The sequence below is a fragment of the Alligator sinensis genome, unplaced genomic scaffold, assembly GCF_000455745.1.
Source record: "Alligator sinensis unplaced genomic scaffold, ASM45574v1 scaffold866_2, whole genome shotgun sequence".
NCBI lineage: Eukaryota > Metazoa > Chordata > Crocodylia > Alligatoridae > Alligator > Alligator sinensis.
In genome coordinates, this window is record NW_005841900.1 from 3,005,871 (window position 1) to 3,028,137 (window position 22,267).

General features: G+C 43.9%; 1 long non-coding RNA gene across 1 annotated transcript in view; it reads right to left on the bottom strand.

The window, feature by feature from the left end:
- LOC112549364 overlaps nucleotides 1–17,205 on the bottom strand; it is a 205,931-nt gene extending 188,726 nt beyond the window's left edge. Inside the window, exon 1 of the long non-coding RNA XR_003092765.1 lies at nucleotides 17,158–17,205. This is a non-coding gene — a long non-coding RNA (uncharacterized LOC112549364). The remainder of the gene's footprint in view (nucleotides 1–17,157) is intronic.
- Between the last annotated feature and the right edge of the window lie 5,062 nt (nucleotides 17,206–22,267).

Consider the following 22,267-nt stretch of genomic DNA (forward strand, 5'->3'; position numbering starts at 1 on the left):
CTAAGGTTAAGCACCTGGAGGCTAATTTTTAACTTTTTTTTTTGTTCTGGATGGATTTATCCTGTCACCTAGGCAATTTCAAGGTCTTACTTTGTAGGATTTATACAGGCATTCAGGCTTAAGCAGATGTGTTCATGTGCAGCACATTCACTATGCAGAACTACTTTCCAGGATATTCTGGATTAGGGTCTTAAAAACAGGCCTCTCTGGAAATGAAATCCTTCAAAAAAAATCCCTGTTCAGCTCTGAACGTGATTCTGCTGCACTTCAAGTGTGAAATCTACTTAAACACATGTGGCATCTGAAATGATAACATATGCATTTCTGTGTAAGAAGAATGTGCTGGGTTTTAACCTTGCAGTGATGACAAAACGGGATATGCAAGTGTAATTTGGTTCTTAACTAGGAACATAAGGATTGCCATACCAGATCAGAGCAGTGATCCATCTAGCTGAGCCTGCTGTCTCCAACAGTGACCAGTACCAGATGCTTCAAAGAAGGCCCTGTAGTCACTATAATCCACAGATATGGAATAACTGGCTCTTGGGGAAGTTTTCTTTTTTGACTAGTCAGTTAATCTTATACTCTGGAACGTGAGGGTCTATACTTTTGTACACTTCCAACCTATCGAGTGTAACAGTGGAGAGTCTCATTATCCTTGTACACGCCTAATTAATTTGTATTAAATGTACTAAGATCATGCATCTATATGGAATAATATCTTGTGGCAATTAGTTCCACAAGGAAATGATGTTATGGGGGAAAAATGTATTTCCTTGTTCACTTTCAGTTGAGTGACTGTCAATTTTGTTGAATTTCCTCTTGTTCTTATGGGCAAATAGGAACAACCAACACACCGTTTCTGTACAACTGAATATTTTATATATTTCTTTCAAATATTTCCTTTACTTTTCCCCTGTAGATGATCTAGTCTTTTATATTTCTTGTTCTATAGAGAAAACATTCAATATTCCAATTTACACAATTTATGATTAATATATAAGCCAGAACAAAATATTTGAAATGTGGGCATACCCTGATTTATACAACAGCATAAACATTTTTTTCCTTTCCTATTTCTCATGCATCTTAACATTCTGTTAGCTTTTTCCTTTACCCCATTAGATGTGAAACAGAGGTTTTTCAAGAGGTGCCCACCTCTTTTTAGAATCCAGTAGTAGATATGATTAGCTATTTCACACAATCTGATATCTCAAAACTATGACCCCAATAGAAATCTAAGTCTGTGACTTCATGCACAAAGTTACATGAACTAATGTGGCTCCAATGATCACATACAGTGAGTGCAGATATGTAGAAGTGGAAGATTAATGCCCTCACTCATTAGGGTAAAAGGAGGAAGCAAAGGCTACCTTTGCAGTTGAATTGGGAGATGATGCTGTGACTGCTGATCTACAAAAAATGATAATAGGTTTCATGGATTTGATGATAACCTCTATCAATCTCATGCTTCCTAGGATAAGGGCCAAAACAAAGCATTTTCTTAGGACTTTGACCTTTAAATTTTAAATTAAAAAGACTGACTAATTTTCAAAGTGTCTTTAACAACTGAAGAGGAAACCTGAGAGTATTTAGATGAATAATACATAGAGATAACATTGGAGGTTAGCGATCTGTCTATTGATTTGTTTCATTCATTTTGGGTTTTTTTTTACTATTTTGGAAACAATGCTTCTTTCTGAGCACATGGAATTAAGAATTTTGAATAAAATATTTACAAATTCTATAAAATTAAAAAGTTCAGTTAAATGTTACTTATGCCCAAATAAAAATTCCTTTTATAAAATTCATCAAGCCCTACTTCACCCTTTAACATAAAGTGGCAAAATTATGCATTTCAGGATGAAAAATCTGATCCATTCTTGGCAGTCTACTGTCCTATCTTCACAGAAAGCCATATTGCCTCTACACAAACATGGAGGTAAAAGAAGTCTTTCCCACTTTTCCTTTTGCAAAGGTGCCTGGCAAAATACAGTCTGTTTGCTTTGGGAAACCAAACAGCTCGCCTTCGATGGACAAAATGGTAGATGAAAAAGAAGTATGGAAGAGAGGGCACTATCCATCCTTCACCTACTACATGGTACCAGCTGGTAGAATAGATGTGAGTACACGCCTTCTGTATGTTCCAGTAAAGTTACAAGAGGAAGCTGTACCAATGTCTCACACCATATTGTCAGTAAAGAAACTTGTGTATCAGCTGCAAAGATCCTGAAAATTACATGCTTTTAATATGAAAACATACCACTTGGCACCTTAGATAATTCTATTTTGTGCACTAAATGAACAAGATTGTTATATAGCTAGATTACTGCCCAGCTGCAATTGAACCTTTGGCTGGTTATTTGTCAGGAGAGATCCTGGTGCTTTTGTCAGGATAAATTGTAGAATTTCAAATCTGTTTCATCATACCCTTTAAAACCTCTCCAGTAAATCTGAACTATTCTGATGTTTTACAACACTGTAGCAGCTTGTCAATGCTTTTGTTTCTGAACATCCTGAGAGAAGTGCCAAATGATGCTATTGTAAAATGTAAGAGTGCTTCAGAATGACGGGGAACACAGATTGGCCATTGATGTGACATTGATTAATGACCGTGAAGTGTTGAACTGTAATCTTGAATTTTGCATTATTGTACCAATAACTATGCCTTGCAGGGTAATCCAGTTTCCAGCTACTTGGATGAAGTGCATCATAGATTTAGGGGAGCGGTAGTTTGTTTTATTTTATTAACTGCTTTTGGCCTGGTTGTTAATAGAAAAAAGAAGGATAGGAGGAAATGGGAAAGAGAAGAGCAAAGAAAAAAAAAAGATAGGGATCATGGTCTACTATTCCAAGCATGGAAACTGGAAGCCAGAAACTCCTGTAATCCAACTATAGCTTGCTGGGTTAAATATACAGTTATTTCCTGTTTGTGACATGGACAAAATATTTTCCTACCACACAACCAAAATACAAGTATTAATAAATTAGCTAATGTCTGCACAATATTATGAAGATACAAACTAGGAGGAAAATGCTTTAATGTTATATTGTCATATGTTTATTGTTTTTCATGCTAGGGGCATGAAATTCTATGTATTCGTAGTACCCAGTGAGTTTATGCATAAAGAGTGTTTTCTCAAGCTTTCTATATTCCTCACAGCTCAACAGTCACCTCACATACATCTTACTACTTGTATACAGTTGTCTATGAACCTGTTTGGATAATTCTTCTGATAATTTATAAGAAACATCTTCACCCTGCTGCTGAAGGTTTCTAGACTTGTCTAGGATCACTGGAGCATTCGAAAGATACAAGACAGCAAAGTATAAATCTACCTGTTTATTGCCACACTTTGTTTCTGAAATTTAGTTAATTGCTCATGATATTCCAATCTGTCAAAGAACTTCTTGGTCACTGTTCTTTGCATATTAGTATGTTTGATCTTTAGCAGTTTGTTCAGTTCAAATTGTTGGGAAATCTAGTTCATGTCCAGTTCCTGGATTTCAGTCTCATTCTACCCTACTTTGCATTTGACTTGTATTGGAGGTATACAGTTTGAGACTGGTTATATAGAAAAAATATATCAATATGGGCTGCTGTTTGTCAATTATATAACCATAACCAGAGTGGGATCAACTCAGCATTTTACATTTGGCTTTTAATAGTCACATATAACTCTGTGCTCCGGGTCTTCATCATGCATAAAAAAAGTGATTATTAAAATCTTGTGTACTTTGTATATAACCTGAGTATTCCAGTGAGCCAGGGGAGAAGGGACAGATAAGATACCTTTATACAGTCTACCTAGGCAACAGGAAGATTTCACTGCTGTTCTACATATCAGATTTGATATTACACTGCCAAACAGCAGCAGCTGCTTACATCCTCTTGAGCCCTGCCTGAAACCATTTTGTTCCAGCATCCAGACAGTGCCGGTGATCAGCTGGTGTATCAAATTTATGCCCAATTATTTACTGCGCAGTAACACATGTGTAGGAGCCTTACTGTGAAGTCACTCTGTGTGTGAGGCATCCACACACGACATAAATGCGTTTTAACACATGCACATGTAGGTGCTAGCCTATTCCCGCTTACTGTGCACTACATTTAAGCTAGTGTAAATGCATGTGTAGACATGCGTGTCTAAAACTGCCTACCTGAGCCAGTTAGGTGACTAGTCCCCGCTAAACATCACAGAGAGCCAGAAATGAGGCAGAGTAGCAACTAACTCCTCTGAGGAGTCTTATTTGGTAGGTGACCTCTAAGCAGGCTAGCATGCACTAACAGACTAAATCCAGCACAAAATATGGACATAGGAAGAGCTGGAGGAGTCTGCATTTATCTAATACAAGGCTCTAGTCATAGCATGCCCAGTAGATGACCTGTGTTTAGGCCTTCTCAGCCTAATGAGCTTTATACTTACATTGTCCTTATCCCAAGGGTGTGTCCAACCACCAGGCTGAGCTAGACACACTCCATTCCTTCCTTTCTAAACCATGCCACGGTGTAAAAATAAGTGCAATATTCATGTGGTCACAAGGAGGACAAGTAAAATGAGACATGACTCACTAGTGATCTGTTAATATGTCCACCTTGAAACAGCACAGAGAAAGTGCATTTGTAATTAATTGACTACTTTAAAAATGTCTTTGGTTTTACCAAGCTTGAAAAACCACAAAACATTACAAAATTCTAAAAAAAAATAAACTCTAATCCTTGCGGGCCATAATTTACTTTTTCTGCCAAATCTCCACTAAAACACAAACTGCAAAGTGATGGATTGACAGATTTATCCCTATAAATCATTTCTGCTCCATGTCTTAAAAAGAATTAGTATTTCTTAGCTAATCAAGGAATCTACAATAATTGAACTATTTCAGATCCTTGGTTTAATTTTCAGTTATATTAAAACAGACGTATTTGCAATAACATTGTTTAAAATTATTTTCATTCAACAAGTCTTTCTTGGCAAAATATCAGGATCTCTGTTTCTTAGTTGTTGTTTGCTTTAATGGGCATTAAAAAGCTGATTTTGAATTCCAGGCAGATTTTCAAACATAAACTTCTGTTTCCAATTTAAAATTGGTTTTAAAATCATAGATGCTCATTTTCATGTTATATATTGTGAAGTTGTGGGACTGATTCTTCACTTAAAATATAATAACCGTTGTTGTTGTTTTTAACAGAAATGCAGCCTAGAAACGGGGGGATTATCTTAAAGACACATGAGTAGAGAGAGGTAGTTAGCCATGTCAGTCAGGAGGCAGGCAGAAGGCAGGGCAGGCCCTTGTATATCCCTAACGACTTAGTCAACCCATCTTCATCTCTCATAGCAGCGCCCCACCTCCCACCATTTACAACCCCTGCTTTCTGCAAGGCTGTTCGTAGCATCTGACCAAGAAGGATGTTGCCTTTGAAAGCTTATGCCTCTCTGAACCAGTTAGTCCTCCATGCCCAGCCCTGCCTTCTGCTATAAAGACACACGTAAAAGGAAAAAAAGGATAGATTGTCAGGGAGAGTAAAATAGATTTCAGTCAATCTCTCTCTGTTATACCACTTGAAGATCTGGGCCTAGGTCTGTTAAAACTCTGACAACACTGAGTTGTTATGTGGAACAATCCTGTTAGGGATTTAATAGCAACAGGGATTAAAACTAAGGACCACCTTTCAGATAGGTGCCACAATCACTAGGTTACAGGATCAGGGGCATACTTGTTTGCTTCCTCAGTGTTTATTCATTTTGTAGTTATGTAATAACATGGATAAATAGTATTGGGAAAAGGCACTGTGAGCAAGGCCAGAACCCAGGGTTTCCCTCCTCCGGGAGCAGGGTCCACCCCCATGATCTTACACACCATTTGCTTGCTGTCCTGTTGTCCTTCAGGGAGATGTTTATGGATTTTGCTTTAAAAAGTCATTGGATATAATGCATCCAAATGATATAAACAGAGTTGGGACCAGAACCCAGGACTGTGCTCTCTCTGGCGTATGCCTTCATCATTGCACTACAGAATCACATTCCCTCTCACCAAATCTTTTCTCTCTGGCTACATACATATTGCATTCCTTGCCACACTGCTGCAATAGTAGGGGTGGAGACTACTCACACTTTGGGGACATTTTCCTTGGATGGAAACAGATACAGGTTTGAATTGCTTCTGTCAGAAAAGGAAAGTGGATCCTTTTTCTTTGATCCTTCCTAAATTCAAGGAAGCATGAATTCAATTCTCAACTTCTCTTCCGTACTGGGATAAATTGCAAAATCCCCAAAGTTTGGCTATTCAGAAAGAAGCAACGATGTAGATTGGGGCTCTAACACTGATATCTCTCCTTATTACATTTTTACTAACTTCAGTGCAGTTAAACTTGTAATACAGTGCAGAATTGGGACCTATGAGTCTTGGGGATTCTCCAGAGGGGCAGAGGATAGATTTCAACCTGACCTCATCTACACCCTACCTCTCAAGACAAACAGGGGACAGGATGGAGGAAAGAAAAGGAATAATACATGCCATTTGTCCTTCTATCCCAGTTACTAAGCAAAGGAATTAAAATAGCACTGAAATGCTTGGCTACGAATGTTAACTGCTTCTTCCACCAACATGTAGTGACGGCTGGAGCTGGTTGAAAAAGTGTGTGTGTGTGTGTGTGTGTGTGTGTGTGTGTGTGTGTTTGGGGGTAGGGACTGTGATAGTATTTTGACTGTTTAACAAAGCTAGATTATTTGTTGCCCCATTTAACAGAATTCCAACCAACTCTGCAAGCGATACTAGGTCTCGAAACTGAAGTGAGGGAGGAATTTTAAAAAAAGGATCAGCCACCAAGAGATTCTGGTTACAAATTCTCAAAATGATCTGACAGTTTACAGGTTCTTCAAATTCCCATTTGTCAAATTCTGTCACAGATCTTTTCAGACTTTTTTTGTGAATGGAATGCCCTCCTCAAACTAGCGTATAAAAGCCTTTCCTTCTTCAAGTTTCTCCCAGAGATTCACTTCTACGTGAGGACTTTGCTAACTAGTATTGGATAGGTAGAGGAGCATTTGATGGGCATTTCTGATGTTTATTTTTACTTAAATACAAACAAACGAATGAATATTGAAATGGTTTAGAAATATCAAGTTGATGCACACTGGAACTTGATTCCATTGAAGCTAATGGAAAAACTCTCAATAACTCCAGTGGGCTTGGCTCAGTGACATACCAGCTTATGTAAACACATGTTCATATTACTTTTACCCTTGTCCTACTCAGTGGGCCCATCTACATGTGCACTTGATCCAAGATCAGTTTACTTGCAAGTAGACTATTCGCAAGTAAATGCTCCTGGGCAGGTGTCTACATGTGCAGGTGATGTGGCAACAGATTTGCTGCTCTTAGAACCAAACTGCTGCCAATTCCCATGGCCCTGCAATGGGTCCATGCTGCCACTGGGGGAAGCTCGAGGCTCCAGCAGCAGCTTCCATCTGCCAGCAACCATTTTGAAAGGGTAGCTCCACTCTCTGCTCCATTGCCAGACACTTCCCTAGCCAGGCGCAGTGTGCACACCACAGGGGCCGCACGCGGCAGCTTTCTCCTCACCACCTTTGCCTCCCTGCACCATGGCTGCTCTAGCTCCTGCACTTGCTGAAGGGTTGCAGACTGCCAGCTGGCCCATGGCCATCTGGACCCGTCCAGCTCCCCCATGTACAGCAACTACCTTCCTGGTGGCAGTACACCATCCCAGGGGTACCCTGTCTTGCTGGCCAGACCCCAGCAGGGATGCCAATGACAGGCTCCTAGATGCAACCTCTGGGGCCATCCTTACCCTCCTGGCCTTCAGCTCCATTGCCTCTGGACCCACTGGGCCAGCCATGACTGGTGGCTGCACATCATCCAGCAGACCTGGGATGACAAGCAGTGGCTGGAGGTGTTCTGGATGACCCGGGCCACCCTCCAAGATCTCCTGGAACAGCTCTGGCTATGCCTGGAATGGCAGGACACCAACATGCAGACACCCAGGTGGCCCTTGCCCTGCTCAAGCTGGCCATGCCCGACACCCTCCACTATGTGGGCCATCCCTTTGGCATGGGCAAGGCCACTGCTGGGAGGCCATTCTGGAGGTATGTGGTGCCCTGCAGGATGTGCTGGGGCACATGGTACTCAGGTGTGTCCCTGGCGGTGGTGGCAAAATTCCATGTCCTGGGGTTCCCCCAGTGAATCAGGGCCCTGGACAGGACCCACATCTCCATCACCTACTGTCCCCATAAGGACTGGCCCTACTACAGGTGGAGGGGCTTTCATCCCATCATGCGCCACGCCATCATCAACCATCGTGGCACCATCACAAACATAAGTGCCAGCTGAGCGGCCAGTGCCCACAACACCCACATGTTTCAGAACTCTGTCCTGCCAGCCCTGGTACAGAGCAGCTGCTTTATGCTGGGAATGCCAGACCTGCAGCTGGGTGCCATGTTGGTCCCACCCTCCTCATCAGGGACCTTGCCTACCCACTCCCGCCCTGGCTCATGTAGCTGTACACCATCCAGCTGGACCCCCTCCAGGCCCACTTCAGCTGATGCTAAGGCCAGATCCATGCCCTGGTTGCCCCCAAGGGATACTGGTGTACCATCAGTGCCTGCCTTGAGTTTGCCAAGGAGAACCTCCCCTGGGTCCTTGTTGCAGCCTGAATGCTGCATAACATCTGTGAGGCCCCAGGGGAGCTGTTTAGTGATTTCTGGGTGGAGAAGATACAGCGGGTGGAGGATGCCTGGCAGTGGAAACACCACCTTCGCTAGCAGTAAGAGTGATGGGCCCCCCACCAAGACCTTGAGCAAGCTGCCCCCCCCCCACCCAGGGACTAGGGCAATGGGTGTGAGGGGCGTTAGCAAACTACTTCCTCCTGCACCCCACCTCTGTAGCACACCTGGACAATCAATCCAGGAAGAGGGTTCTGTCCTGGGTGACCCTGAGGCTGCATCCCAACTGCCAACTGCAGCCTCTCCCCAACATGCAGCTGCAGGGCCTGCAGAGCCATGGAAAAGAAGTTGTTTGTGAGAGTTTGCAACATTTCTGAGATAAAATGCTCTATACCAGGGACTGTGCAGTGCCCAGCCACAGATCAGAGGTGTGCGCATGGGTGCCCAAGAACCATGGTAAGTTGGCCAGACAGGCCCATGCCTAGGCATCTGCTGACCAAGCCCTCCATACCCACTCGTTCCCAAGGGGCAGGCGGGTTGCTGGGTGGTGCCCACAGGCAGCCTGCCTCCCCCTCCCCATTCCAACAGTGGAACAGGCCAGGCTGCTGCCACAGCTCCAAGTCCCACTGCCCCTCCTTCTCTTCCCTCCTTCTCCATCCTGTGCTGCCACCTAGCCTATGGCACCTGGATTTGGGGGGCATGGAGCTCCCAGACAATTGAGATGAGGAGCTGCCCAGATACCTGCCCTCCCTGCAGGGGCCCTCTCTGGGGAGGTGCCCTAGGGGCAGCCTTCCCTGTCACACAGGCACTGTGCCCCGAGTATGCCCTGCTGTGCATGTCCTAGGTGCTGTGTGAGGAACTGTTTGCACAGACCAAGAGGTGCCCCACCCACTATGCCCTGCTGATGTTTATCACCACATTGATGTGGGTGTATCTGTACAGATGGCATGGGCCCCTGAGCTTTGATGGTTTGGGGGGCAAGCTTGAGCTGCATCACAACCTCCACCACTGCCTGGAGGGCTACCTTTGGCTGCACTACACATCCCTGCACCCTGCAGCTGAGGAGGAGATCACCACAGGCATCAACACATTCCTTGGCATGGCATGTGAAAGGGCCATACCTGCCTAGCTGCGGGGACAGGGGCTGCTCAACAAAGTTTTACACTATCTCCTGCCTCTCATGCTAGGAGAGGGAAACCTGAGGCAGGGCTTACCATGTACAGGGCTTACCACGTGGCCGGGGCTGGTGTGGCTGGCAGCTCCACTCAGTCTTGGCTGGTGGCAATGGTGTGCAGCTCTCGGCAGACTCTTTGGATAGTGGGGCATGGCATGCAAGTGCCTGGGCAGGGGCCCCCCTGGGGAAGAGCTTGCATTGCTGGAGGCCAGCAGTGACATAGCCAGCTGTGCTTCATGACTGGGGCTGTGGAGCTGTTGGGGCAGGTGTTGGCCCAGGCTCTTCATGCTGCTGGTGGAGGAGGCAGCTAGGGAGCATGGTGGGATGGGCTGCTGATGCCCCGAGGGGCCATACCCCAGCAAGACATTACCACAGATGCCAGGCTGGGGTGGGAGCTCAGGCAGGCCACCCATACTGCTGTACACAGCATGGCTGTGGCCTGGGTCTCAGGGCATAAGGATCTCAGTTAGTTGCCAGGGCATAGTCTTGAAGGCACTCCCCAGCTGATAGTTATGGTCAGAGATGGAAACCCACTGTGCTCACAAGGCCATGACTTTTATACAGCACTGTTGCGCCAACCAGTCATGCCCATGCTGCTGCATCCTGACAGCCCATCATAGACATGGGCGTTAGTGTCCACCCAGCATGAACTAGCACTGCACCTCCACCTTACCCCATAATGCTACCAAGTTGCCAGTCTCCTCCTGCAACCAGCTGGGACCCCAAGTGGAGAGCACTGGTGTTGGTGACGACAGGGCATAGCACAGGAGTGGCAGCCATGCAGCAAGGCAATGCCCCACAGCAGGTGCAGGCTTTGGGCATGCTGCTGTGAGTGGGCTTCAGGCAGCTGGAGCTGGTCCCAGTGGCCAGGAACTGGCAGGCCTGGCCAGAGCTTGAAGCAGCCTGCAGGCCTGAATGGCATGGGCCTAGTAAGTGCACACCACTGAGGTGCCAGGCAGCAGCGCCAGGCTGCAGGCAGGATGGCACAGTTGAGCTGTGACCTGTACAGGGGGACACAGAGGCCTGGAGTGGCCTCAGGCTGCCTGTATGTGGTCCAAGGGTCAAACTGCCAGCAGGCTTTTAAGGGCCTGAGGCTGGGGGCAGGCATAGAGGTGGCCCTGCCTGGAGCCCTGGGGGTGAGCTCAGGTTGGCCTCCTAGTGGCAGGGCTGACAGGGAGCAAAACAGCTCCCAGGTGGCATCTACATGAGTGTAACTGTGCTGTAAGTACTCACGAGTATATTTGCTACTTGCATTTGCAGGTTGCAAATTAAGTCTCACATAGCATCATTTATTGTGCAGTGAGGGTTGCGCATATGTAGACATGTGCATTAACTGTGTAGGAAACTATGTTACTATGCAGTAAAACATCTCATGTAAATGTGCTCAGTGGCTCTACCCACTTCCATGAAAGGAAGACTCTGAGAATAGGAAGAGAAGTACTTTGGGGATTGTGGTGAGATGGAAAGTTACAAGTGGGAACAGTTTGAGTTTCAGAGTAGAGGCAGCAGAGAAGAAAAGACTCTGAGGGGCAAGTGACCTGTTCAAAGCTGTCAAATGAACCCATAAGGCAAGGGGGTTCACATGTGGGTATTTGAGGTCAGCTTCAAGACTGTATCCAATGCCTAGAGAAATCTGTCTACATCCCTGCTGGCGAGTACAGGATATAATGTCTGAGCACTCTAGACAGGTTTGCTGTGAAACAGAGCAGCACAACCCTGAGCTACTGTCAGCTCACAGGTCGACAGGGGAGGTGGATGGGAGGGGAAGCAGGACAAACAGCTTTTTCCAAATTCCTCCCCATAGCAACAAAGATAAGCAGCATACTGCAAACTAGTAAGGTGGGGCGACCTTCAAACAATTTGGAGGGTTAATTTAATTCTGTTTGGAGAAGTCCTCCAAAGCCAAATTTTTTATCCTTCATTATAGTACCTGTCTGAAAATCTCACAGGAACAGGTGTTTCAGTATTGTACGTGTGTGTGTATGTGTGTGCTTGTCATTTCTGGTATTTCCTGCTTTGGCCATAAATTACAATTATGTATTATTTTTACAGCAGCCAAGTGTGTGCTGGTTGCCTCACAGCACAAATAAGAAGGCATGAATTTGAGAGCAGATTCTTTTTTGCACTTCCATTTGAATTTTAGGATTAGATAGTAGCTCCCTCAAATAATGACCCCCTAGCCATTACATTATGTTTTAGCTACAGGTAGAATTTTACACTTCCCTTGTTTTATAGAACTTTCACTCTGTAGAGTCTATATGCTATATTTGGCAATATAATTACTATTGCCTTAAGCACTTTTCCCATAGAATATTTCCTCTTCATTTATATTGTTACATTCCAGAAGAATTTTCAGGAACTTTATAGTGAATTATTTGCATCACCTTAAAAAAAAACCTCTCAAGTATAGTTATTAAATCATAATAAAGGCAATCTTCAGGCCTTTCAGAGCTGTGTGTAGGCAACTAACATCAACAACAATCATAATCATTTTTCTTAGCCATCACATTCAGTAGGGCCCCATTCTAATAGCCAATATAATAGAGAATATATATTATAAAATATCATAGAAAAATATATATAATCTATATATATTAGAAAAGACAAAAGAGCCCTAAAGAGTTTGGGGCCAGATTCTGAGATGTAAGGAGTTGTCTCAGCCTACAGTGATGGCAGTGGGATTTCCAGATGCTCAGTAACTCTGAGTATTAGTGTCAAAACTGAATGCTATAGAAACATACCATCTTTTGCCTTGCTTTGATCATCTATCATTTTCCTGTGCCCGTGGCTTTCTGTATGTGTGTGTATGTGCATACTGTTAACAAAGTGGAATATTTTCCAGAGTTGTTTTTTTTTTTAATTTATTATTTGTTGAGCACCGACTGGCTCCATTCAGAACAAAAATTCTGGACAAATGCAAAGCTTTCTAGGAAGAATAACATCTCAATCAGGATGGACTGTTTGTTTCAAGGTCCCAGATGGTATACTGCCATTCTATACTTTCATCTATCTATGGGAAGATATGTGCCTCCAGTTGCCCAGAGGCAGTCCCTACTTTTCTAGCTTTACATTCAGAGTATTGTATAGGCAGTTGTAATATTTTTAGTTTGACACTGGAATGTCAAAAATGAGAAATATTTGAATTTCATCTCTTTATTTTTAAATAGATCTACAGAGCAAACACTTAGATTTTCTGTTTTATAACAATTAAAGATTGCCTTTTTGTGATATCATGCATAGACACTGTCCAACCAAAAAAAATTGCCTGGGATTAATTTTTCTGGCCTCATATCAGCAATACACTTAAAAGCATTCTCAACTTTAAGGATTTTCTTAAGTCCCACTGAAGTGTACTGTCAGCGCTCAACAAATAATAAATCCTAATAATATGGAAACTAATCCACTTTCCTCTCAGAAGGCTACATGTTAAGGATATAGAGCAAATAATACATGCAAAAACCTCTGTGTTCTGCTGAACAATAGGTCTTTAGCACACACTTAAATGCTTTGCTGAACAAGGCCATTTAACAGATTTATGTAAGATAACAAGAGCTAAATATGACTTTTATTGCTCAAAATTTGGACCTAATCCTGAAGACTCTTAAAAGAGCAATGTGATCAAAATTTCACTGGTCACGCCTTAACGTGCAGTGGACTGTTCTCCTGCACCTTAGTACATCACAGCAAAAACTGTGTTAATGTGCTAATGTGCAGTAGAATTAGTCTACTGCTCATTAAGTTTCACAAAAAAAAGGTTTGCATTTGCTACTGCACATTAGGGCAGTTACTGCACCTTAATCTCGTACCTCATTTTACAGGTACTAAACTTAATGCTTGGTAGCAAAGGTGCATTAATTAATGTGTAGATGCACCCACTCAATGCAAAGATAAACTGGGGTTGAACCTCAGGAGTGAAAGTGCCAAATGCCATTAACAAAAAACCTAATAAATATGCTGATATTTACATCCATACTGAAGTGTGCAGGAATGGACAAGCCTAGCTAAAATCACTGCATGGTCAAGGCCCTCCTTTCTTGGCTACTGTGCACATCTACATGAGATGCTAACTGCACAGTAGCCTAATAACACTGTGCAGTAGCTTGCCAGGCAAAAAATGCGCTAATATGCTACTGTGGAGAAGTATTAGGCTACTGTGCAGTAAGCGTCACTAAAAACCCATGCACTGGTGTACTGCACAGTAGCACGGGTTACTGCGCATTGATTTAGTACTTGGTTAACCGAGTACTAAACTTAATGCTCAGTAGCTATGGCACATTAATGAATGTGTAGATGTGCCCATTGACAGCTAAATGGCCTTCTCAGGGTATAGCTACACTGAAGTCAGAGCAGTGTTAAGCAGGACAAATTGGCCCATACTTTGCTGTGTGCTGCTGTAGCTAGACTGCTATGGTATCTGAGCAAGACAATTTAAAGTTAAGTTGAAGATGTCTTTTTGGCCCCTCTATACCTTACATCTATTACACAATTTCCTTGTTAATTTCACAATATATTTAGACTGGCTACACATGCAAATTAACTGTGACACCTTTAAAAAGTCAAACCAGCTATAAAGTTATTGCTCAAAAATGTGTAATAACTTTATAGCTGGTTTCTCTTTAATTTCTCACCTTTAATTTGCATGTGTAGGCATTCTGCAGCTGGGAGACTGCAGCTGCTGTGATACCCCAGTTGTTGGGTTCTGCTACAATCTACCAGTCCTTGGGGTATGTGGGTTGCCCCTTGGCTGAGAGATCACAATGGTTAGGAGATTGCAGCAGCCTCTATCACCCAGCCATGGGGGTGCTCCAAGCAGTCTCCAGGGCTGGGATATCAAAGCTGCTGCAATCTCCAAGCCACTGAAAACTTCCAGGCATGGGTCTCCCCACCCACCCACAGGGCTGGGAGATTGCAGCAGCACCTCATGGCTGCCCAGGCTGAGAGTCCCGTGGCTGACAGGACCACACATGGAGCCAGGGATGAGAGTCCTGCAGTTGCTGGGACTCAGCTCCGGCTGTGTGTGGTCCCCATGGCAGTAAGCCCCATCAGCAGATGGGGGCATGGCCAGACCCCAGTGGCTAGGAGGAAGGAGTGGGACAGCCCTGCCCATCGCAGTGGCTCCCTGACAGCCAAAAGTAATTTGGGAACATAGCTTAGATGCCAAGCCCCAAAGAACTTTTCCCCCCCATCTCCTCCCTCTCTCCTGCTGCCACCACCACAAGGTGGGGAGGGAGGCTCTGTGCCATGCTGCGCTGCCTGGCCCTCAGGGTGGGGAGGGGGGCTCTGTGCAGTGCTGGAGATGGACTCTTCTACCTCCTCTATCCTACTACTGACTGGCCCCAGAGGGAGACTTTCCACCTCCCCTGTGGTGAGGGGGTGCTCTATGTGGTGCTGGAGGGGGACTCTTCCCCTTCCCCCTTCCCCCTTCCTCCCTCCACCCCCAGTGCTGTAATGGGGTGGGGAGGGGGGCTCTGTGTGGCACTGCCCAGCCTCAGGGGGGTGGGACTCTTCTCCCTCCTTCCCCCACCACAGTGTGGGGGAGGAGGGGAGCCCTGTGCGGCACTGCCTAGCCCAGCCCAGCCTAGGCATAGGGAGTGGCTGTCAATGAGCTGCAGCTGCTGGGGAAGGTCTTGCTCCCATGGCTCAGCCCCGGCTGAGGTGGAGCCAGGAGGTCCACAGGGGCAGGGCCCTCCACAGAGGCTGCGGCTCACTGACAGGGAAGTTGAGCCCTGTCAGTGAGTGTGGCCTGGCCTGGCATGCATAGACAGTGGCTGGCTGGGCAGCAGGCTACCCAGGCCAGCTTGGAGGTGCAGCAGGGGCTCATATATCTGAGAAGGAAAAGAAAGGGTCCCCCTCTAAACTCACATAGCCCCTCCCCACCCCTTGGTGGTGGGGGGGTAGGGTGCTCTGCCCCGGCTGTGGTTCCCCAGTGTGGGGGGAATTAAACCCCTCCCTGCCCCCTTAGCCTTAGCAGCACCATGCTTGGAGGGCTGTACTCTCTGATTGAAGGACTCTGGTTTAACTTGAACTAGCAAGGGGTCTAGGACAGAAGTTGCATAAACCGGTTTGACACAAATCAGTTAAGTCTGATATTACATTCAACCAGGTTTATTGTAAACCAGTTTTAGCCATTCTGAAACCAGTTTATGTGCACTGAATTTATATTCTGTTAAAGGTTAAAACCAGTTTCTGATCACATAAACTGGTTTATGTGTAACTTCTGTCCATAGCCAATGGGATCAAATGGGCAATCCCACAATCATGCTTCCTACCTTGCACATCTGGTATAGCAAGGGGAGTGATTGTGTGGATCAGACATTAGATTCCATCATGACTTATTGCTGAAGCAGGGGGAGCCTGATCCTGGACTCTCCCTACATTGTAGTTATTGGAAGATAGATGTAGCTTTGCCCTTTAGTATGAAGGGTACTGTTAATGGTACTACAAAGCTCTCTCTGGGAAGCTGATCCAAGAAGCAGTATTTACTGAGCCTCAGAAGAGCATTTGCTTGGCTACTCTTCCTGCCCAGCTGCTCAGGGTGTGTGTTGGGACCAATTTTGTACATGGATTGATTGGCGTGCCTGAAAAACAGCAGTCTGCAATGATGAGATGAGGGCAAGTCTCATAACCTTGCCAATTTGCACTCACAATAGCAAACCCTCTGTGCTGATTCCTGAGAGCTTTTGCCACCAAGGATGAAGTAATGGGAGGAAAGAGAATCGAACACCCTTGACATGTTCTAAAGTAACACTGATTTATTTTTAACTTTTTCACAACAATATGAAAACAAATGGAGCTAAAAGTTTGGTGCTTCTGATTGATCAACAGAATTAACAGCTAAGGGTTGTGCTGTGTATACAGAGAGGAGGATATGAGCACCATTGTTGGAAGAGGTCTTTTCTTGCCAGTATCCTCCCACCATTGTGATCTTGCTCAACAGCCCTATATCCACCTAACCAGAGTTTCTATACTCCTGATTGAGCAGAAGTTTCTCCCTCATAGAACTGCCTCAGGTGTGGAAAGGCTGGAATGAAGTGTAACTATACAGCTTGTCCCTCCTCCGACCTTTGCCAAACAGCAGTGTCATCCAGGTGTGCAGATGGGAAAAGCTGTAGCAGCAGGTGTGCTGCAGCATTTCCCCCCAGGGTGATCACTTCTACTCCTCCCCCAACACAGGCAAAAATCCCTAGGACATTAAATGCTACATAGTTAAACTAGACTACTTAAAACAGACAATCATTTGCGATTTAGATGCTTTTACATTTTCAGTAAGACAGAAGACATGCAAACAATGTTAGCTCTTACCCCAAAGTCTCTAATGTGCCGGGGTGGCAGCTATTCCTTGCTCTGGAGTATAATCTAGGAATGCAGCTGCACCCTTCCTGGAAGTAAGTGTTGGGACATGCCATGTCAGCTGTGTCCCAGCACTGTCTCTTTATTTAGCATTGGTACATTGTCTTACAGCTTCCAGACACGCTGAGCATTTCTGCAAAAGTTGGTTTGCACGCCTGAGCAAGGCTTCACAGAATGCAACTGCAGCAAAGAATGTGCACTTCTGAGAGTGTTCATCAATAGATAGGTACACAAACACACAAAAATGCATGTGTGCACCCTCATGCACACACACACACACACACCCCCTCAGTACTGAAAGGATATTCTTAAGTTTGCAAAGGCAACAATGGAAAAAGTTAGGAAGTGCCAGGAGTGAAAAAAGAAATGCTCTGTTCCTCTGTGGGGGTGGCACATATACTAGGAGCTGTGAGAGAGTCAAGGATAGTATCCTCAGAGATTTTAGCTGCTGAACTGACGTTTCTACTGAGTATTTGCAAATTGCAGTTTTCCAAAGGCTTCTAACTGACCACATTTGGGCAGATTTTTATGGGCAGGGCAAAAGGCACACCCCTACTAAGATACACATCTCCTTGCCAGTTTTTTTATTCCCTTTTCATTAACCTGAGAGCACTAAAATAATTCAAAGAGAGTCTCCAGAGTTTGTTAACATGCATATTTCCCTAGTTATAGTCTCAGATATGGCTGAGAATATCAAACAAAAACACAAATCAGCCTGAGGTAGCCACCTGGCAGGTATAAAATCTCAGCCCAAAGGGTTGCAGGGGTGTAGGTTGTAGCCGTGTTGGCCTAAGGACATAGGCAGACAAGGTTCCTTGGGTGAATTTGATATCTTTTATTAGACCAGCCCAAATAGTTGGAGAATAGTTATTAAGCAAGCTTTCGAGTTACCCAAAGGGTTAACACTTGACAAAGTTATAAGCAACTGAAAATAGCAGTATAATGTCAGATGATCATATAATAGGCAGCATTATCAGCCTTGTGTAAAATGGAGAGAAAGGAGCTGAGCAAATAACATTCCCCCCCACCCTCAGCAATACTAAACATTCTGAACAAAAATTGTGCTGACTTGAAACTGTTTTTTTTTTAATTTGCAAACTCAGAAAGGTGAAAAAATGTGTCCTGAATATAAAAACAAAAGATTGTTTTGATTTTGTTGAAATGAAATATTTCATTTGACATTAAATGTAATAGTTAATTTTGATTTTGAAACCTTTCAAAGATTTTAATTTTAATAATTGGATATTTTATTTTTAAAAACCTGGAAAATGAAAGGACATTTCTAAAAATAAAACCAAGGAAAGGTATTTTAACATTTAAAATCAAAACATTTTTAAAACATTGTTTACATGGGGGGGTGATTTTAATGTTCCCCTTCCCCAAAACAAAATCAACATACATTTGTGAAAAAATGTTGCTTACTTCTGATAGAGAAGCACATGCAGCTGAATTTGTTACAATCTTTCTTTTCCTCTGTGGTTTGGAATGAATTAGGCTTGTGAAGATGCCCTGCCTGCCTAGCATTTTTGTTCACAGATGTCCACTTTTATCAAGTGTTAAACTGAGATAGAGTAAGATATGTATCTAAACACCATTTTTAAGGAGCATCAGTAACACTTCTCTTCTCTACACATCCCTACTGTAGCTATGTGAAATGTTCTGTCTTGCAGCATAGCTTGCCTGAGACAGAAAGCAAGGGAAGGGAAAAAGCTTATGCTGGAATAAAAAAAATTGCTCCTTGATTATTTTTTTTTAAGTGTAATTTTATATTTCTTATGTTAGCTATTACTGGGCTGGAAGGAAATAATTTCTAAAGCAAAGACAAATTTTCCTTACTTTATAGAGTTGTGGCCACACTCATACCCATACAGTAGAACCACACTTTGGTGCAGGGGCCATTGTTTCTACTGTGGTTACAGCACTTGGGACAATGGGTTGATGGGCCATGACTGGGCCACTATACAGTGAATGACAAGAGTAGTTATTGCTGTTTCCATTGGGAGCTGGCATAGCTGTCGCAAATTGTATCATTTTGAACAGCCATAGTGAAAAAGCCAAGCTAATTTAACACATCATCCTGTTCTAGGCTATTTCAGTCAGGTTCTTATATTATGCCTGGCACCTTATGCTCAGGTACAACTTGTTTTGTTTATCTGTCTGACAACTGTAGTTCACTTTTTTTTTATTATAAAGCTTCTTTAATATACTAATGAATGCTCGGTAGGACTCAAGTTAAAGCAAAAAACCTGAGTAAGATGAGTCCTCAACACCTTACTATGCTATTAAATCACTGCATGCCTGCTGAAGCTTGGAATAAGTCTGCCATTTCATGAGTGCCAGTTATGAGGTGTGTGAATTAATGGAGTACAAAAGTGTCATGTTCTACAGCACTGGCCAAGTTTCGTGATGCATAACTTACACTTATGGTGCTTTCTGGAAATGTCAGTGAGTATGGACATCTGATTCACACCTCTTAGCTGACTCTCTTTTTAAGTCTTTCACAGCAAATGGCAGGTTACTCTTCCTGTGCAATCCACAATGAATGGAAGGGGGGAGACTGCTCTTTGATCCACTTTTGTGTGCTTGATATTTGAAAAAGTAAATCAATAAGAAGTGGTGGTTAGATGGAAGGAAATACTCAGTGGGCACATCTACACGTGCCCCTGATTGCACATTTGGTACTGTGCAGTCATTTAGTACTTGCTTCAGCGTTTAGTCCTTGCTTTTAGTACTAAATGACTGTGCAGTAGCAAATGCGCAGTCAGGGGCTCATGTAGACATGCCCACTGAGTATTTCCTTCTCTGTAACCACCACTTCTTATTTATTTACCTTTAAAAACTGTCAACTTGCTTAAAGCAAGTACTAAATGACTGCACAGTATGTACCGGTACTGCCCAGTACTGGCGGCGCCTGGTTATTTTTAGATGCTACGTCACCATAGTGATGAGCTAAGGCGATGTAATTCATCACTAAAGCAACATAGCATCTCATGTAGATGTGCCCAGCATTCTTTTATAAAACACTTCTTCAGGCTATGCTGTAACTGCATTTTTCTGGCTCATTACACTTTTCTTGGTATCAGTCAGTGGGTGCACCTTCATGAGATGCTAAATGCACAGTAGATTAATTCTGCTGTGCATTAGCATATCACAGCAAAAGCCATACTATTGCACTAATGCACAGTAGAATTAGTCTACTGCACATTAGTGTCACTAAAAAGGTGTGCGCCAGTTACTGCACTTTCAGTTAGCACCTCTTCTTATAGGTATTAAACTTAATGTGCAGTACCTACAGCACATTACTGCACATGTAGACGTTCCCAGTGGATGCTAGTGATTTGATCTCTGTGCTCTTCAATAACTCAGATTCTAGTAAAGTACTGGGCTATGACTCCAGAGATCTGGGTTCTCCTTCTGTCTCAGCTACTGGTAGGTTGAGTGAAAACAAGCAAGTCGTGTCACTTCTCTGTGCCTCAGTTTTAACAACTATAAAGTTGAGATTTGCTGAAATTGCTATGTAAGGAATAGTATCAAAACCCTTCAAAGTATAAGACAAAACTTAAAACAAAAAACTAGAGCTGGAGAGAGGATCTATAGATTTCAATATTAGTGTTTATTCTGATTTGGAACGACCCCCTTGAATTTCAGAATAATCTTTCACTTTCTCTCTTTTTCTTTTTCTTGGGTCTCACAGGCCTCAGGGGCCCATAACCACCTTAACTACAGCTTTCCATCTCCTCCTATTTTGCACAATCTCCTTCCAATTTCCACCTATCTTCCCATCCTTGCCTCAGTCTACCTTGAGATCTGATACTCTCCACCTCCACTTCCGAAATCTGCTTCATGCCTTCTCTCATTAGTTCTCACGATACAGCCTGCTCATTTCATTCTCTGCACTCTTGTCTTGATCAAGATAATCAGGTCTTTTGCAAAGGTCCAGAAGCTAAATTTTCTTTCATGGATCATTCTGAATTTGTGTTTCAGAACGATCTATGAAAGAAAATGTTAAAAATGTATGGATCACTCAAAAGGTTTAATTTAGGCACATAACATTTGTTTATACTTTGTTTTTATGTAGGATTGTATTTTAATATAAAATAAGCATCACTGAAGCGAAATATCATTTATCACCAAAGAATTTTCCTCATGTTTCTCCTAAATGACATTTCAGCATAATATCCACAGTTCCATGAAGCATTCTCATTACAACAGAACTATGTTTTTTGATGGAAAACACTTCTGTCAAAATCCAGTGCAATGGTAAATCCAGGAGGCATATAGTGACCCAATGAAACTGTAATAGTGGGTGTATGCAGATGAAACAGGGACCCTAAACTGAAGTGGTGGGTTTTTAAAAACACCCCTTTAGGGCCAAGTAAACCCCTGTGTTGTAAACACACCCAAGTAAAAACACCCGTGCATTTACCTGCCTCCCCAGTGGTGGGGAGGGGAGGGGAGGGTGAGCTGCTAGTGAGTGGAGCGGTCCCTGGGCTGCAGGGGGGGGCTGGTGTTTCCCTCTGCAGCACCAGCACCTACCTGCAGGCACCCGGCTTGGGCAGTCCCCAGGGGCATTGCAGCCACAGAGGGAAACACCGGGCCTCCGCGTAGCTCAGGAAGGCAGGCTCCTGGGTGGGTACTGGGGAAGGTCAAGTTCCCGTTTTTGTTTTTTATTCTCGGGGGGAACCTGCCTTCCCAGACTGCTGCCAGCTGCCTGCAGGGCTTCCTGCAGAGCCCCTGAGCACCACGGAGCCCAGTGCTTCGCTCTGTGGCTGTAGGGCAGCAAATTAAAACTCATCAGAGGAGTTTTAGTTTGCTGCTCCCCAAGTCATTTAAGGTGCATTATGCTGCTGAATTCACTACAGCAGCTGGAATTTCTGCGCAATACACCACTGATGCGTGCAAACACCAACACCATTGAAGTGGTGCAAAAGCATTTAACCCACTTTACAGTTTCGTGCACACATGCCCCTCATGTTGTCTACACACAGCCATAGAGACCATTTCTGTCAAGCACCTTCGAAGTCTAGCCAATTGCAGAGTTTGTTCTTGGTATTGTTCCCTA